Here is a 13,946-nt window from a genome sequence, read left to right as displayed (position 1 = left end):
CCTGGAAGAAATAGACTTAGAACAGTTAATTAGAGGTGGGTGTAGATCCAACCAGTGTGCATCTTGAAATTAGTGAATTTGAAGCCCGTGTGTTCCTGTAAAGGTGAAGGGAAAGGATGGCAGCTCAAGAAACGCTAGGGGTCAAGGGAAATCAAGAATAAAATAGGCACAATTTGTAAACATCAGATCCTTGAGGGCCATAGAATATGTAGGGGCTATTTAAAATTCGTTAATGAAGACTATGAAATTACAATGGCAGAGAAGATTAAGGAAAATTCCAAAGCATGTTGGGCAGCACAGTGACCCAGTGGCTGGAGGTTGCCTCATGTCTCGAGAGACCATGTTCAATCTGGTGTCCATGTGGAGTTTGTACACACTCCTTATAACTGCACAGGTTTCCCTTGGCTGCTCTAGTTTCATCCCACATCCCAAAGCAATTCTGGTTGGTAAATTGCCCCTAGTGTGAGTGTGAGGGGTAAAATCTGGAGTGCAGTGGAGAATTAAAAAAAAAGGATTACAGTAAATGGTGCTTGGCACAGACTTGAAGAGCCTGTTTCTTGCTATTTCTCTCTATTGACACATTCCTGGAGACAAGGTAACCAGGGAAAATTACTGACCAAAATGGCAGTCTGGGTTGGACTCGAGGTTGTGGATGAGAACTGAATGAGTCTTAATTAATGAAAATTAAGAATAACTTTGTGCACAGCCCAGTAAATGGAAGATAAATGAGAAATTATTTCAGTATCTTATTAATGAGTTATTGTATGTTTTAACAGATTTAAAGGTGGATAAATCCGCAGGACAAGATGAAATGCATTCAAGGCTGCTAAGGGTGGCAAGGCAGGGGATTACTGGCGCCCTTTTGGGCAAAGTCATCATAGCCACAGATGACAAGCCTGAGGCGGTCTGATTAGGAATATTCAGCATGGCTTTGTGAGGCCCCTAGAGCCTGATTGAATTCTTTGAGGAAGTGACAAAACAAATTTGATGAAGGCAGAGCAGAGGATAAGGTGATATGGATTTTAGTTAGCGATTGGACAAGGTTCTCCATGGTAGGCTCATCTAAAAAATCAGAAGGCCATGGGACCTGGGGAAAACTGGCTGTGGTTTCAAACTTGGTTTGGCCAAAGAAAGCAGTGAATATTCTGCCTGAAGGTCAGTAACCAGTGTTGTTCAACAGGGACACGAGGAATTCTGCAGATGCTGGAAATTCAAGCAACACACAAAGTTGCTGGTGAACGCAGCAGGCCAGGCAGCATCTCTAGGAAGAGGTACAGTCGATGTTTCAGGCTGACGAAGGGTCTTGGCCCAAAACGTCGACTGTACCTCTTCCTAGAGATGCTGCCTGACCTGCTGCATTCACCAGCAACTTTGTGTGTTGTTTGTTCAACAGGGATCTCTTCTAGGACCCCTACTCTTATTTCTATAAAAGACTGGATGAGAAAGTGGAAAGATAAGTTAGTAGGTGGTGTGGCTAGTGTTGATGGTTGTCAGACCTCGACAGGATGTAGAGGTAAACTGAGAAATGACAGATGGAGTTTAATCTGCAGAATTGTGAAGTGATTCACTTTGGAAGGTCAAATTTGAAGGCAGAATAGAGGGTTAATGACAGGATTCATAACTGTGTGGAGTAACAGAGGAATGTTGAGGTCCGTGTTCAGCGTAAATTGATAGGATGCTAAGGTATATTTGTCCAGGGATTGGGTTTGGGAGCTATGAACTCTATCAAACTCTGGTTAGGCCACGCTTGGAATATTGTGTTCATTTCTGGTCACTTCATTATAAAAAGGATATGAAAGCTTTACAGAAGCTGCAGAGGATGACTTACCCAGGGTGCTGCCTGGAATAGAAATCTTCTCTTATAAGGATAGGTTGAAGATCATGCTTGGAACCAAAAGAGATGTGGAGATCTTAGGTGGATTTTTTGGCATCTGTATTTCCTTGGCAGACGGATACAGAGTCTACAGAACTGAGCAAAACAGCAGGGAGGTTATGGGCCATATACATATTACAGCAGGGAGGTTATGGGCCATATACATATTACAGCAGGGGAGTTGCTGCTGTGTTCAGGCAAGTTTGGGTAAATAATTCCCCACGCCATGACGAGGTTTCTTGTGGGAAGCCAGTGCAGAAATTGCAGGGGCCCCGGCAAAAATATTTAAAACGTCCTTGGCTATAGGTGAGGTGTAGGAGGACCGGTGGATAGCTGACGTTGTTTAAGAAAAGCTCTAAGAATAAGATAGAAAATTATTTGCTGGTAAGACTGATGTCAATAGTTGATAAATAATTGAAAACATTTTAAGGGATGGATATATAAGCATTTGGATAGATAAGGCCTGATGGTGATAGTCAACATGGATTAGGCTGTGTCTAATCAATCTTTTCGAGGAGGTTACCAGAAACGTTGAGGGAAAGACAGAGTAATGGTCATAGAAAAGTACAGCACAGAAACAGGTCCTTTGGCCCATCTAGTCTGTGCCAAAACCGTTTAAAGTGCCTTCTCCCAACAATCAGCACCAGGACAATAGCCCTCCATCTCCCTACCAAACTTCATGTACCTATCCCTAATGTCCATGTACCTATCCAAACTGAAATGTTGAAATGGAGCTCACAGGCACCATTTTGCACTGGCAGCCCATTCCACACTCTCACAACCCCCTGAGTGAAGAAGTTTCCCCTCATGTTCCCCTAAACTTCTCACCTTTCACTCTTAACCCGTGAGCTGTAGTTGTAGTCTCACCCCACCTCAGTGGAAAAAGCCTGCTTGTATTTACCCTTTTTGTACCCGTCATAATTTTGTATACCTCTATCAAGGCTCCTCTCAATCTTCTACGTTCCAAGGAATAAAGTGCTAACCTATTCAATCTTTTCATTTAACTCAGGCAGGTCCTCCAGACCCAGCAACACCCTTGTAAATTTTCTCTGCACTCTTTCAACCTTTTTTGCATCATTCCTGTAAGTAGGGGACCAAAACTGCACACAATACTCCAAATTAGGCCTTGACAGTGTCTTATATAACTTCAACATAGCCTCCCAATTCCTGTACTCAATACTTTAGATTTATGAAGGCAAATGTGCCAAAGGCTTACAATTAATTATGGACTCGTATTCCAGATCCCTTTGTCCTACAACACTCAGTTCACTGTCTAAGATCTAGCCTAGTTGCTCCTGCCAAAGTGCAAACCTCACACTGCATTAAATTCCATCTGCCATGTCCAGATCCCACTGCAAACCATGATAGCCTTCAGTGTCCACCACACCACCAACTTTTTGAGTGTGACTTCTGGTTAAGAATGCGCTACCAAATGTGTGCAACGGCTCACTGTTAGTTGAAAAGTTAAGAAATCCGACTAAAACGCCTTTTCTGAGGTAAGTTGTCGCCACAGTGAGGGGACGAGCCAAGAATGTGTGAGCCGTTCGGAGTGGAGAAGTTGGGCCACAGATTTGCTACCCGTACAACTGACCTGGTGCAAGGTTGGATTACTCTGAGCTCTGAGCTTGAGAGTGGCTGTGGGCAGGGTGGCGAAATCTGAGCCTGGAGCCAGTTGCTAGGCAGTGTGGTCACTGCAGCAGTGCCCAGGTCCTAGTGCTGAGGAATGATCCACTGTTCAGAGGCGAGAGCTCACTCTCTGCGATATTAACTCCTCTCTCCAGGGCGCTGGAGCCTTTTGCTGTTCCATTGTTGGGTCAATTTAAACGCCGGCCCAGATAGACTGAAAAGACAGGGTTTCGGGATTCTAGACAAGAGCAGATTTTGCTCCCTCTCTGTGATGGTCACTCCTCTTTCCATGGTGTTGAGGCAATGAAGACTGCCCCTGGCTGCTGTGGGGTTCACATCCAAGGACTCTGATTTGGATGATTGTTGTTCGCTTCAATTGCTTGCGTGATTTGTGTTTTATTTTCATTCTCTTGCTGGGTATTGTTTTTTTTCTTTAATTGGGTTCTTTCAGGTTTCTTGGTTTGGTTTGTTTACAGGGAGCCACAATCTCCAGGTTGTATAATTTATGCATTCTTTAATAACGAATGTACTTTGAATCTTTGATGTCTACATGGACTTTTAAGAAGGTTAAGTGGCTTGGCATTCATGATGAAGTAGTAAATGGGTTTCAAAATTTGCTTCACAAGACAAGCCACAGATTGTTGGTAGATGCTGGCTGTGACAAGTGGCAGGGATCGGTGCTGTTGTTTGGCATCTGGATAGTAACCCTCCATACCTCTGCTAGCCACCTACTTATCCAAACTTCTCTTAAGTGTTGCAATTGAACCAGATCTATAAATTTCACTATCAGGCTCGTTCCACTCTTGCACCATGAATGAAGAAGTTGCCCTGACTTATCAAGAATATCAACATCTGCTTTAAATACACTCAATGACTTGGCCTCCACAGATGCCTGTGGCAATTAATTCCACAGATTCACGGCCCTTTGGCAAAAGAAATCCCTCCCCATTTCCATTCTAAGTGGACTTCCCTCTATTCTGAGGCTGTGCCCTCTGGCCTTAGACTCATCCATCATTGGAAGCATCCTTACCAAATCCATTCCAGGCCTTTCAACATTGATACGTTTCAATGAGATCTCCCCTCATTCTTCTAAACTCCAGAGCCATCAAAAGGTCCTCATGATAAGCCTTTCATTCCCGGAAATACTCTTGTGAACCTTCTCCGAACCCCCCCAAAGGCAACACAAGCTTCTTAAATAGAAGCCAAACTGCTCACAATACTCCAACTGAGGTGTCACCAGCACCTTATGAAGTCCTAACATTACATCCTTGCATTTATATTCTAATCCCCTCAAAATGAATGCTGGCATTGCATTTGATTTCCTCATCACCAACTCTAAAACTTCAACTTGACCTTCAGGGAATTCTGCGCAAGGACTCCCAAGCCCCTTTGCACCTCTGATTTTTTTGAGTTTGCTTCCAGTTTAAAAGATAGCCTACGCTTAGCTCCTACTAAAGTGCATGACCATACACTCCCTGACACTGTATTCCATCTGCCACTTTGCCCATTCTCAATCTGTCTCAATCCTTCTGTCGCCTCTGCTTCCTCAACACTACCTGCCCCTCCCCTACCTTCGTATCATCTGCAGACTTGACCAGAAAAGCCAAATCGTTGACACAAAATGTAAAAGGAAACAGCCCCAACATTGAGTCCTGTGGAACACCACTAGACACCTGCAGCAAACCAGAAAAGGCTCTTTATTCTCACACTTTGCCTCCTGCCAGTCAGCCAATGCTGTATCCATGCTAGACTCTTTCCTGCAATACCATGGGGTTTTAACTTGTTAAGCAGCCATGTGTAGCATCTTGTCAAAGACCTGAAAATCCAAGTACACAACATCCGGTGATTCTCCTTCCTCTATTCTGCTTGTTACTACTTCAAGAATTCCAACAGGTCAGGTAAGATTTACCCTTCAGGAAACCATGCTGACTTCGCAAAAGAAAATCTGCAGGTGCTGGGAATTAAAGCACCACACACAATGCTGGAGGGACCCAGCAAGCCAGGCAGCATCTGTGGAAAGGAGTAGTCAACATTTCGGGCCAATCCTTCATCAGGACTGGAGAAAACAAGATGAGTCAGTGTTAGAAGTGGGGCAGGGGAGGAAGAGACGCAGTGATAGGTGAAACCAGGAGGGGCAGGGGTTGATTGGAGAAAGAGATACAGGGCTGGAGAAGGGGAATCTGATAGGAGAGGACTGAAGACCATGGAAGGGAGAAAAGAGGGAGGAACATCGGAGGGAGGTGATGGGCAGGTCAGGAGATCAGGTGAGGGAGGGAAATGGGAATGGGGGGGGGGGCATTACCAGAAGTTCGAGAAGTCAATGTTTATGCCATCAGATTGGAGGCTACCCAGAGGGAATATAAGGTGTTGCTCCTCCAACCTGTGTGTGGCCTCATTGCGACAGTGGAATGGGACATGTCGGAATGGGAAGTGTCATTAAAATGGGTGGCCACTGGGAGATCACGCTTTTTCCGGCGGACAGAATGCGAGTGCTCGGCAAAGCAGTTTCCTAACCTGTGTCGGCTCTCACTGATACACAGGAGGCCGCACCGGGTCGTAGATGACCTCAACAGACTCACTGGCGAAGTGTCGCCTCACCTGGCAGGGCTGTTTGGGGCCCTGAATGGTAGTGAGGGAGGTGGTGTAGGGGCAGGTGTAACACTTGTTCTGCTTGCACGGATAAGTGTCAGGAGGGAGATCAGTAGGGAGGGACAAATAGACTTGGGGAGCGATCCCTGCAGAAAGTGGAAAGGAGGGTGGAGGGAAAGATGTGCCTGGTGGTGGTTATCACAGCTGTTATAGGAATGACCCCTGACCACACAGACACCTGATGGTAGCCCCGAACTAAGTCAACTTCAGAAAAAATTAACTTTCCGGTTAAATATGCTGAAAATTCTTGGTTATGTGGGACCGGGTAACAACTGGGAGTGATAACCTCGTCAGGGCATTGGTGATTACCACATGGACAGCAACCACAGTCAGACTTGGGAACCAAATGGAGGAGTGAAGCCCAGGGGCTATTCGACCAAGCCTTTCCATGTTTGAAAACTCAGCCTTTGCGGTTGCCAGCTTTTCTGAGTCCAGTCTATGCGCACGGGCATAGACTGGCGGGACAGTTGTAGCAATGTGGTGCTGGACCCCAGGTTTTGTGACAGTGGTAGAGTTTGGGAATTCGCCCAGCAGTCGAGTGGACTCCCATGCAGTGGTGCGTGCACTTGACATTCATCATGGGGAACTTACCGGGGCAGCAGCGTAATCCTTGGCTCCCACAAATCGTCAGTTCTTAAGATCGACCAACAGTCACAGAGGAAATCTGCAGCAAGTAGAGGTCTAGCCAATTTGTCCAGGATGAAGTCCCTTGTGTAATATCGTTCACTGAAGCAGAGCGTCACCCGTCGAGTCCATAAGTCTAGATCCTGCTGTCGTTGGCGGCCTCTTTGCCTTCTGATCAATAGGCAAAGTGGGCAGCCAACTTACCTGAGCACCCGTTCCCTGAAAGGGTGTCCGTAAAGAGTAGTAGACGACCCTGGCAGCTGGAGGCCATGGTGTTCACAGACCTCTGATGTCCTGATACTGCAAGGTGGTCAGGACTTGCACGCGTCCATACCAAAGCAAGCATGGTCGAAGCACAGACCCAGCGTTGTCTTGTTTCGCAGCCTCGGGCGTGAGTGTAGTGTGTTGGAGGCCCTGCTGACCAGGTTTATTGAAGCAAGGCAAGGAGGAGGAATTATTCACCTCTGCCTGGCTGAGTGTAGACTATCGGCCATTTTAGCAAACTCCTGAAAGTCCTTCATACCAGATGAAGGGTTTTGGTCTGAAACATCAACTGTTTATTCTTTTCTTTTGATGCTGCCTAGCCTGCTGAGATCCTCCAGCATTTTGTGTGTGTGGCCTTGATTTCCAGCACCTGCAGATTTTCTGGTCCCTACAGTCCCTCGCCACTGCACCAGCGAATGCTATGTGAACTTGATTCGCTGCATAAATAGTTCTTTAATAAAAGAAGGATGGTGATTTTTCAGGAGAGACAGCTTGTGGTCCATTTGCTCCGAAGGCCTGGCTTTCTCCCAGGCTGGGCAAGGCCAGCAACTGTTTGGTGTACTCAGACTCCAAAAGCATTTTCAGCAATCGATATTTATCGTGCTCAGGTAAACTCACTATTCCAGCTGCTGTGGAACTACTGAGTGATGCTACCATGTTGTAATATCTGATATCGTCTGCTGGGATACCTTGCAGCACAAACTGGGCCTCGGCTTGTACAAACCAAGCAATGGCATTTCGCTCCCGAGACTCCAGCAGTTTCAAAGCAACTGCGTTGGTCACCATGTCAAATACCCTGGAGCATTGGAGTCACCAATTTAGGTTTTCAGAAATAAACATTACTTCCTACAAAGCGAAACCCAAAAGCATGACTGGCAGCGATGCGTCACTACCAGATGAAATCAACATCTTCTATGCCCGCTTTGAAAGGGAGAACACAACTACAGCTGTGAAGATCCCTGCTGCACCTGATGACCCTGTGATCTCCGTCTCAGAGGCTGATGTTAGACTGGCTTTAAAGAGAGTGAACCCTTGCAAGGCAGGAGGTCCTGATGGAGTACCTGGTAAGGCTCTGAAAACCTGTGCCAACCAACTAGCGGGAGTATTCAAGGACATTTTCAACCTCTCACTATTACGGGCGGAAGTTCCCACTTGCTTCAAAAAGGCAACAATTATACCAGCGGAATAATGTGGGCTGTCTTAATGACTATCACCCTGTAGCACTCACATCTAGAGTGATGAAATGCTTTGAGAGGTTGGTCATGACTAGATTGAACTCCTGCCTCAGCAAGGACCTGGACCCATTGCAATTTGCCTATTGCCATAGTAGGTCAATGGCAGACGCAATCTCAATGGCTTTCCTTATGGCTTTAGACCATCTAGACAACACAAACACCTACGTCAGGATGCTGTTCATTGACTATAGCTCAGCATTTAATACCATCATTCCCACAATCCTGACTGAGAAGTTGCAGAACCTGGGCATCTGTGCCTCCTTCTGCGATTGGATCCTTGACTTCCTAACCACAATCTGTGTGGATTGGTGATAACATAACATATCCTCCTCATTGACGATCAACACTGGTGTATCTCGGGTGTGTGCTTAGCACACTGCTCTACTCTCTATATACACATGATTATGTGGCTAAGCATAGCTCAAATACCACCTATAAATTTGCTGACGATACAACCATTATTGGTAGAATGTCAGGTGATGATGAGAGGGTGTAGAGGAGTGATACAATGGCATGTAAAAGTTTGGGTGCCCCGGTTAAATTTTCTGTTACTGTGAATAGCTAGGACAGTAAAAGATGATCAGATTTCCAAAAGGCATAAAGTTAAAGATGACACATTTCTTTAATATTTTAAGCAAGATTACTTTTTTATTTCAATCTTTTACAGTTTCAAAATAACAAATAAGGAAAAGGGCCTGAAGCAAAAGTTTGGGCACCCTGCATGGTCAGTACTTAGTAACACCCCCTTTGGCAAGTATCACAGCTTGTAAACGCTTTTTATAGCCAGCTAAGAGTCTTTCAATTCTTGTTTGGGTGATTTTCGCCCATTCTTCCTTGTAAAAGGCTTCTAGTTCTGTGAGATTCTTAGGCCGTCTTGCATGCACTGCTCTCTCGAGGTCTAGCTGCAGATTCTTGATGATGTTTAGGTCGAGGGACTGTGAAGGCCATGGCAAAGCCTTCAGCTTGCGCCTCTTGAGATAGTCCATTGTGGATTTTGAGGTGTGTTTAGGATCATTATGCTGTTGTAGAAGCCATCCTCTTTTCATCTTCGGCTTTTTTACAGATGGTGTGATGTTTGCTTCCAGAATTTGCTGGTATTTAATTGAATTCATTCTTCCCTCTACCAGTGAAATGTTCTCCATGCCAGTGGCTGCAACACAAGCCCAAAGCATGATCGATCCACCCCCGTGCTTAACAGTTGGAGAGGTGTTCTTTTCATGAAATTCTGCACCCTTTTTTCTCCAAACATACCTTTGCTTATTGCGGCCAAAAAGTTCTATTTTAACTTCATCAGTCCACAGGATTTGTTTCCAAAATGCATCAGGCTTGCTTAGATGTTCCTTTGCAAACTTCTGACGCTGAATTTTGTGGTGAGGACGCAGGAAAGGTTTTCTTCTGATGACTCTTCCATGAGGTCATATTTGTGCAGGTGTCGCTGCACAGTAGAGCAGTGCACCACCACTCCAGAGTCTGCTAAATCTTCCTGAAGGTCTTTTGCAATCAAATGGGGGTTTTGATTTGCCTTTCTCACAATCCTACAAGCAGTTCTCTCAAAGTTTTCTTGGTCTTCCAGACCTCAACTTGACCTCCACCGTTCCTGTTAACTGCCATTCTTAATTACATTACGAACTGAGGAAATGGCTACCTGAAAACGCTTTGCTATCTTCTTATAGCCTTCTCCTGCTTTGTGGGTATCATTTATTTTAATTTTCAGAGTGCTAGGCAGCTGCTTAAGGGAGCCCGTGGCTGGTGATTGTTGGAACAAGGTTTGAGGGGTCAGGGTATTTATAAAGCTTTGAAATTTGCATCACCTGGCCCTTCCTAACAATAATTGTGAACAAGCCATTGCCCTTACAAGCTATTTAAGGTCTGAGACCTCGGTAAAAATTATCTAAGAGCTCAAATCTCATGGGGTGCCCAAACTTTTGCATGGTGCTCCTTTCCTTTTCTTCATTCTAAAATTGTACAAAACAAAAATAATACACTAATCTTGTTTAACATGTTGAAAAGAATGTTTCATCTTGAACTGATCTCCAAAAGTCAAAGTTAATCTTCTACTCACTTAACTCTTCACAGTAACAGAAATTTTGACCGGGGTGCCCAAATGTTTGCATGCCACTGTATATACCAACTAGTGGAGTGGTGCCACAGCAACAACCTGGCACTCAACATCAATATTAATTAGGAGTTTGAAGAGATTTGACATGTCAACAAATACACTCAAAAACTTCTATAGTTGTAACGTGGAGAACATTCTGACAGGCTGCATCACTGTCTGGTATGGAGGGGCTACTGCACAGAACCGAAAGAAGCTGCAGAAGGTTGTAAATCTAGTCAGCTCCATCTTTGGTACTAGCCTACAAAGTTCCCAGGACATCTTCAAGGAGTGGTGTCTCAGAAAGGCAGCGTCCATTATAGAAACATAGAAACATAGAAAATAGGTGCAGGAGTAGGCCATTCGGCCCTTCGAGCCTGCACCGCCATTTATTATGATCATGGCTGATCATCCAACTCAGAACCCCGCCCCAGCCTTCCCTCCATACCCCCTGATCCCTGTAGCCACAAGGGCCATATCTAACTCCCTCTTAAATATAGCCAATCAACTGGCCTCAACTGTTTCCTGTGGCAAAGAATTCCACAGATTCACCACTCTCTGTATGAAGAAGTTTTTCCTAATCTCGGTCCTAAAAGGCTTCCCCTTTATCCTCAAACTGTGACCCCTTGTTCTGGACTTCCCCAACATCAGGAACAATCTTCCTGCATCTAGCCTGTCCAATCCCTTTAGGATTTTATACATTTCAATCAGATCCCCCCTCAATCTTCTAAATTCCAACGAGTACAAGCCCAGTTCATCCAGTCTTTCTTCATATGAAAGTCCTGCCATCCCAGGAATCAATCTGGTGAACCTTCTTTGTACTCCTTCTATGGCAAGAATGTCTTTCCTCAGATTAGGGGACCAAAACTGCACACAATACTCGAGGTGTGGTCTCACCAAGGCCTTGTACAACTGCAGTAGTACCTCCCTGCTCCTGTACTCGAATCCTCTCGCTATAAATGCCAGCATACCATTTGCCTTTTTCACTGCCTGCTGTACCTGCATGCCCACTTTCAATGACTGGTGTATAATGACACCCAGGTCTCGTTGCACCTCCCCTTTTCCTAATCGGCCACCATTCAGATAATAATCTGTTTTCCTATTTTTGCCACCAAAGTGGATAACTTCACATTTATCCACATTAAATTGCATCTGCCATGAATTTGCCCACTCACCCAACCTATCCAAGTCACTCTGCATCCTCTTAGCATCCTCCTCACAGCTAACACTGCCACCCAGCTTCGTGTCATCCGCAAACTTGGAGATGCTGCATTTAATTCCCTCATCCAAGTCATTAATATATATTGTAAACAACTGGGGTCCCAACACTGAGCCTTGCGGTACCCCACTAGTCACCGCCTGCCATTCTGAAAAGGTCCCGTTTATTCCCACTCTGCTTCCTGTCTGCTAACCAATTCTCCATCCACATCAATACCTTACCTTACCCCCAATACCGTGAGCTTTAAGTTTGCACACTAATCTCCTGTGTGGGACCTTGTCAAAAGCCTTTTGAAAATCCAAATATACCACATCCACTGGTTCTCCCCTATCCACTCTACTAGTTACATCCTCAAAAAATTCTATGAGATTCGTCAGACATGATTTTCCTTTCACAAATCCATGCTGACTTTGTCCGATCATTTCACCGCTTTCCAAATGTGCTGTTATCACATCTTTGATAACTGACTCCAGCAGTTTCCCAGTTTCATGGCAGCAGCTTCTTGTTCTCGGTGCCGGATGTGGGAGGTTGTGGAGTCTTCCAGCCTCCCGGACGTCCATATCTGCACCAGGTGCGTTGAGATGCAGCTCCTAAGGGACCGTGTTAGGGAACTGGAGCTGCAGCTCGATGACCTTCATCTGGTCAGGGAGATTGAGGAGTTGATAGGAGTTGCAGGCAGGTGGTCACACCGGGGCCACGGGAGGCAGACAAGTGAGTCACGGTTAGGAGGGGGAAGGGGAAGAGTCAGGTAATGGAGAGTACCCCAGTGGCTTTGCCCCTTGACAATAAGTACTCCTGTTTGAGTACTGTTGCGGGGGGGGGGGTCAGCTTACCTGGGGGAGGCAACAGCAGCCATGCCTCTTGCACAGAATCCGGCCCTGTAGCTCAGAAGGGTAGGGAAAGGAAGAGGAAGGCAGTAGTAGTAGGGGACTCGATAGTTAGGGGGTCAGATAGACGATTCTGTGAATGCAGTCCGGAGACCCGGTTGGTAGTTTGCCTCCCTGGTGCCAGGGTCCAGGATGTTTTTGATCGTGTCCAAGATATCCTGAAGTGGGAGGGAGAGGAGCCAGAGGTCGTGGTACGTATAGGTACCAATGACATAGGTAAGAAATGGGAAGAGGTCCTGAAAGGAGAATATAGGGAGTTGAGAAAAAGGACCGCAAAGGTAGTAATCTCGGGATTACTGCCTGTGCCACACGACAGTGAGAGTAGGAATGGAATGAGGTGGAGGATAAATGCATGGCTGAGGGATTGGAGCAGAGAGCAGGGGGCAGAGATTCAAGTTTTTGGATCATTGGGACCTCTTTTGGGGCAGGTATGACCTGTACAAAAAGGATGGGTTGCTATTGGAATCCTAGGGGGACCAGTATCCTGGCAGGGAGATTTGTGAGGGCTACTGAGGTGACTTTAAACTAGAATGATTTTGGGGGGGGGGGTGGGAATCAAAGAGACTAGGAGAGAGGAGGTTAGTTCACAAATAGAGAAAGCTAGTAGACAGTGTGAGAGGGAGGATAGGCAGGGGACAGAGATCAGGAGCACTCAGACCAAAGATGTAGGGGACAAGGAAGAAAAACATAACAAAGTTGTTTGCTCCATTATTTTTCGTTATTTTTTTTCTCCAACGGCGTTCTGAGAGGCGGGACTGCGCAGGCGTGTGACGTCAGGCAGTGCAGCGCGGCAGATTTAAAAGGGCAGACATCCTGCTTCGGGTTTGATTCGAAGAAGGAGTCTGAGAGTCTGAGTGGGAGTGCCGAGAAAGACATTTTTGAAATTTTCGTTATTTTTTTTTCTCTTAACAACAGGTACTCCTGTTTGAGTACTGTTGGTGGGGGACAGCTTACCCGGGGGAAGCGACAGTGGTCGTGCCTCCGGCACAGAGTCTGGCCCTATGGCTCAGAAGGGTAGGGCAAGGAAGAGGATGGCAGCAGTGATAGGGGACTCAATAGTAAGGGGGTCAGATAGGCGATTCTGTGGACGCAGTCCGGAGACCCGAATGGTAGTTTGCCTCCCTGGTGCCAGGGTCCGGGATGTTTCTGATCGTGTCCAAGATATCCTGAAGTGGGAGGGTGAGGAGCCAGAGGTCGTGGTACATATAGGTACCAATGACATAGGTAGGAAAAGGGATGAGGTCCTGAAAGGAGAATATAGGGAGCTAGGAAGGGAGTTGAGAAAAAGGACCGCAAAGGTAGTAATCTCAGGATTACTGCCTGTGCCACGCGACAGTGAGAGTAGGAATGCGATGAGGTGGAGGATAAATGCGTGGCTGAGGGATTGGAGCAGGGGGCAGGGATTCAAGTTTTTGGATCACTGGGACCTCTTTTGGCGCAGGCGTGACCTGTACAAAAAGGACGGGTTGCACTT

This window comes from Mobula birostris, chromosome 25, assembly GCF_030028105.1.
Source record: "Mobula birostris isolate sMobBir1 chromosome 25, sMobBir1.hap1, whole genome shotgun sequence".
NCBI lineage: Eukaryota > Metazoa > Chordata > Chondrichthyes > Myliobatiformes > Myliobatidae > Mobula > Mobula birostris.
The sequence above is the reverse complement of the archived record's forward strand: the minus strand, read 5'-3'. Positions refer to the sequence as shown.